General features: G+C 31.2%; 1 long non-coding RNA gene across 1 annotated transcript; it reads left to right on the forward strand.

Annotated features, from left to right (window-relative positions):
- The first annotated feature begins 2,625 nt into the window (after nucleotides 1–2,625).
- On the forward strand, nucleotides 2,626–4,133 carry LOC113563107. Its single transcript, XR_003407321.1, has 3 exons — nucleotides 2,626–2,750; nucleotides 3,370–3,607; nucleotides 3,996–4,133. It is a non-coding gene; the product is annotated as an uncharacterized LOC113563107 (long non-coding RNA).
- Nucleotides 4,134–6,000: the final 1,867 nt, after the last annotated feature.

The raw sequence follows: 6,000 nt of genomic DNA on the forward strand, positions 1-6,000 counted from the left end.
AAAATCAAAGTTTTTAACCCGAAAAGAATAGTAGGCACCGCACCATTATTCTCGTTTGTCTGTAGCAATATCACCATGTAAAAATATTTTCTAATTATATTGCTAACTATATCGTATTTTCCATAATATTAGCAATTTTCTATGTATGGACATTTTCGGGGCCTTTGAACTTAATTTTAAAGCTTAAATAATTAATTAGTTATTTTGCAATTTCAGTAGTGACAATCCCTAAGATTGAAAGATATTAAATGTTTGATCAGTACAACTTTGATCTAATTAGATATTGAGACTGAAGCTCGCATTTTCTGTTGAAAGTCCCCGAAATTGCTCATACATAGAAACCTGCCAATATTATGGAAAATTCATTATAGTTAGCAAATATATCTATATGGTGTTTTTGCTACAGACAAACGAGAATAATGATTCGCAGTGTTCGTAAGCCAACATCCATACCACGTTGAAAGTACCAGTTCTCGTCCGATTCGCAGTGTTCGTATTCTTTTCGCGTTAAAATCTTATTAAAACAAAGATATTGGAACTGGAACTTTTTGGAACTGACTCTACATTACTCATTTCTTTATATGTTTCAATATGTTTGTCCATATTATTATTATTTGTTGCTAAGGACTAACGCTGTTGAAACATATACAAAATTAGACATTCCATAGTCAGTTCCAAACGGCTACAATTGCAATACTTTTGTTTTAACAAGTTTGTAATCCGAAAAGAATACGAAGGCACCGAATCTTTATTCTCGTTTGTCCGTAGCAATATCGCCATATAGATATATTTGTTAACTATATTGTATTTTCCATAATATTGGCTGGTTTCTATGTATGGGCAATTTCGGGGACTTTCAACGGAAATTGCGAGCTTCATTCTCAATATCTAAGTAGATTAAAGTTGTATTAATCAAACAATTAATGTCTTGAAATCTTAGTGATTGTCAATACTTAAAGTCAAAAATATATAATTAATTATTTAAGCTTCAAATTTAATTTCAAAGTCTCCGAAAATGCCCATACATAGAAACCTGTATATATTATGGAACATACAAGATGGTTACAAATATATCTATTTGTATTGCTAAGGACAAACGGTGGGTAAACATGTAAAGAACTGAATTGCGAATTCGAAAAACAAAAGTATTGCAACTGCAACTTTTTGGACCTGACGATAATCAGGTCCAAAAACATCCAGTTTCAATACCTTTGTTGTGTTTTAATAATCTTTTACTTTTATATATGTAATGGTTCTTTGAAATATTTTTGTCATGTGCTATTCAGGTCATCGTTTTTGCGTAAGAATGTCTGAGCTAATGTAAAGTTAATTTGTCACTTGAAAAGGGCCCAAACCAGGGATCGAAACGTTGTGAAATTGAAGAGAAAATATATTGCCAGATAAGGTCGAAAAACAAGCTTCCAGTTGTGTTTTTTTCGTGTTTTAATAAGTTTGTAACGCGAAAAGGATATGAAGACTGCAAATCATTATTCTCGTTTGTCGGTAGCAATATCACTATACATATATATTTACTACGTATATTTTATTTTCTATAATATTAGCAGGTTTCTATGTATGGGCATTTTCGGGGCCTTTGAACTTAATTTTGACGCGTAAATGATTAAGTACATTTTGGAATTTAAGTTTTGACATTCACTAAGGTTTCAAGACGGTAATTATTTGATTAGTGCAAATTTAATTTAGTCTGATGAGGCGGTATCTCTTATAGCGCATATACACGATGACACTTAGAGCGGACACTTATATCTAGATTAGTGTCATTACAGGTACAATTTTCTTTAGCAACACGGTCTCAAGCGCTGTACACACGTCGACACTTAATGTATACACTCGATCTAGAGACAAAAAGTGTCGTCGTGTGTACGCGCTATCACTACAATTTGAATGTCCTCGAAAAGACCCATACACAGAAACATCTTAATATTTTGGAAAATACGATATAGTTATCAAATATAGCTACATGATGACATTGTTAAAGACAAACCGTGTTGAATTATATAAAACATTGAATTTTATATATCCAAGTCCTCATAATTGTCCATATGTAAATCATCTATATGTTCTCATATTAACCTTTTGACTGTCAATGTATCAATGTCCTCGAAATAGACCATAGATACTAAATCGTTGATAGTTTTTAAAAAAACGATATAGTTTACTGCTAAACCAAACTATATCTATTAAATAATCATTAATGCTTTTAACTATATGCATGTATATAGGTCTTTTAAAATGTCCTTGAAATGTACCAAAAACATATATATATGTACAATGTATAATAAGTAAGTATTCGAAGTATATCGATAATTGATTTAAAAAATACTAAGTATAATTAATAGAGTCTTTTATAAATATAAAATTTATTTATTTATTTAAACATTATAAAATATATAATTTTTAATAGTTTATTAAAAATCAAATCAGCTTCTGTTTTTCTACCCGCTTTTCGCGGATAGAAGCTGAATTCCGCAAAGCGCATATATGGCTATAGTCCAACGTTACGTATACTATAGATAAATATATATGGTTTGTGCGGAATGCGGGCAGGCAGAGTACTACTGCGTTTGCGGCGCATGCGCGACTCGCGCTCGCGCCTAGCAACAATGCAGAGCAATCAGAGATGCCAGATTTCGCCACTTAGTAACTGCGAGTTAGTTGTTAGCTATTTCGTATTCTAGCTGTGTGTGCCGAGCAATAAAAAACTAAGATTTTACACACTTTTTTGAAAGGTAAGTCAACAGCATTTATATCAGTACATCAGTGTATGTTATGTGTTATTATGTATATTAGTATATTGTGTATCAGTAGTGTATTAAATGATTTTTCATGTTACGTTGCATAAACGTAATACATTACTGCAGCACGAGCATACAGCATTTATAATAATTTGTTACATCGTATCTAACACGATAGATCCATAGATGTAAGATATATAGATTCCTATCTCTTCTGAAGTAAGGAAATGTACAAAATATAGGAAAGAGACAGCAATTGTAGAATCGTAGCTCTGTCTTTGTCTAACGTACGTATGGTGGGGGAAGAAGACAGTTAATGGATGAAGACAGAGCTACGATTTAACATATGTTATTTTCTTTCTATTTTTTGTACGACTTTTCAGCCGAACGCGCAGTCTATATAACCTGTTTAATATAACCTGTCTAACATAACCTGGTTAGATCACACATGCACACAAGATACCATATATTAATTTATCCTGTATGTACATCATCCTAATGTATGTACATTTTTGTAAATGCTCTCTACAGAATGCATATAAGTTATGTGTGTATCTTTTCAACTTTCCTTAAGATGCCTTATAGTGTATAGGTAACTTTAATCATATTTTAGCGCTCAGCACTGGCTTACTCTTCAACCTACAACGGAGCCGAATCTGTGTGTAGAAGAGTTCACGTCGGTGTCTCCACAAGTAGCACAACCTCGAGAAGTACAAATAAAACGGGTTCAAGCCCTTATCGCAGCGACGCGCACTTGAGACACACGTCGACGTCCACCAGCAACTATAATTGCGATCGAGATCCATATCTGTCATCCAGGAGTCACCGAACAACGCTACACCTTCGACCAGGTACAGTTTCTTAAAGTTATATTAAATGTTTCTGAATTAATTTAATAGTATTATTGTAGAGCGTATTATGAATGAGAAATTAAGTTTCTTTTTGTTTAACTTTAAAACAGAATGTATGTTGTGTGTGTGTGTGATTTATTTAAAAGCCAATTAATTAATTTACATATAGGTTTTTTTTTACGTGTAAGACATTTATCGCGCATGTACTTTGCGCGAGATACATATATTGTGATATATTATTTTTAATTTATTTATATAAATTCTTTCTCCCTTTACAATTTACAATTACATATATTTTCTATATACTTATAAAGCATTTACAATGCAGTGTTTACTACATATATAATATTGTTTATTAATATTGATATATATTTTTATAACATTTCAGACCAAGAAAGAATGAGAATCAACCTCCCATGGTTGACTCTAGCTCTGACAGCGGAGATGAGATAACCGAAGAACATAATAATGATGAAATATGATCATAACAGAATATTAATGTAACAAAAGAGTTTAAAAAAAATATATAAGATATATTATTATAAACATAAAAAAATATATATGTACTTATATATGGAACATTATATTAAATATTATTAAAAATGTTTGAAATAAATATTTTTTAATATATAAAATAATCAGTTTTTGAACATTTAAAAAACATTTTTTCAAACGTTAAAATTTCCTTGTTTTAATGAATAAAAAGGGACTTAACCCATTATTTTAATGTTTTTAAAAATGATTTTAAAATATTTTTCAAACTATTTTACAACATATTTAAAAAATATTTGCCTGCTACTTAGGAAGTATCGTCGAATTGTCACAAATATATAAATCCTCTTCGTTACGTTCATATAAGCACATATATAACTTAATGTAAGGAAAATATAATAGTTCGTGGTCAAAAATTAAATAGATACTTTGTAATAATGGATAGTAGTCTTTATTCGGACTTCAGTCAAGCTAACTTTTCACGGTCGCGTTTCGCTATCGAATCCTGTTCCCGGTCTCGCACCGGTCTTCTCTCGATCAGCTTATGTACATCGCAATAACATGTTGTCCTACTTCGACGCAAACATATTTAGACAAAGCCAATCGGTACTGTAACAGATCTCTTACAGAATTTTGCAATTGATACACATTTTATTACTGAGTCAACCGTTAAAGATATTGATATTGTTCCAACAGTTTATTATTTGACCTGCTCGGTGCTATTGCAATTGGCACATTAGAATTATACAAGTGGAATTTCTTCGATTATTGAGGCAGGAAAACGCGATAGTTCTTGAACAATTGACAATCTATATAGACGATAAAAAGTTTTTCTTGTCCTCAAAGCATGCGTTTAAATTTGACAAGGAAGGGACCCAAGTGTTGTCGCGCAATTCTAATTTCTATGTAGTGTGTTGGATAGAGGATATCGAAATATGCATACCATAAATTTTATACCTGCTATGGACAATAAATATAGGAGTTTTGAACCTTGAATTATAGATTCTATGTATAGTAAGAAGAAAGGAATCTGTCTATGTATTGATTAACTATTGGCTGAATGTTTTAGACAGGCACGCAAATGTCTTCAGGAATGTTCACGGAATAAAACGATAACATTATTATTATTATTATTATCATCATCATCATCATCATTATTATTATTATCATTATTATTATTATCATTATTATTATTATTATCATTATTATTACTCATCCGTTATAGTTTACGTGCAGTAAACACGAAGATCGATAATTAAAGAATGGCATGTCCATAGCATGTCAAATTGAGCTACACGTCTTCTTGTACATTTTGAAATACAACTGAACTAATCTTGTTCAAATATCAGTGACAACCACATGGACTCTTCCTTGAAATTTTCCTTATATTAACCGCATACATTGGGCGCTATTATATGTAATAAACGAATAGTTTGGGGACAGTTCCTAAATTATACATTTCACACATACGATGAAACTTTTTATCTTGTCCTCAGAGCATGCATGTAAACTTGAGATTTAAAAATATTTTATTTATAAGTAAAATAAGAAACATCAAAAATTTTTTATTTCTTTAAATTAGTAGCTCTTAACTGTTTTCGAAGTCACGGGACACTTTTATTATAAAGAACATTTGCGGAACACCAACATCACTAAAGTCAAACAACTAATAACAAAAATTTCCGTGAACATACCTTTTATTGAAAATTATATATTACAGATTATATGTAGAAACTAGCTGGCGCTTGTTCCTCCCGCGCTTCGCGCGCTCAGTATATTTGGAAAATATAAAGCATAAAGAACGTATTTTTTTAAGACGCGCACATTTTTAGAAGTTGCAAGATGATTGCACATAGCCTATGTTACTCAGGAAGATCTAAGCTATCCACCAGTGAAAGATT

Source organism: Ooceraea biroi, chromosome 12 (assembly GCF_003672135.1).
Source record: "Ooceraea biroi isolate clonal line C1 chromosome 12, Obir_v5.4, whole genome shotgun sequence".
In the NCBI taxonomy this organism is placed as follows: domain Eukaryota; kingdom Metazoa; phylum Arthropoda; class Insecta; order Hymenoptera; family Formicidae; genus Ooceraea; species Ooceraea biroi.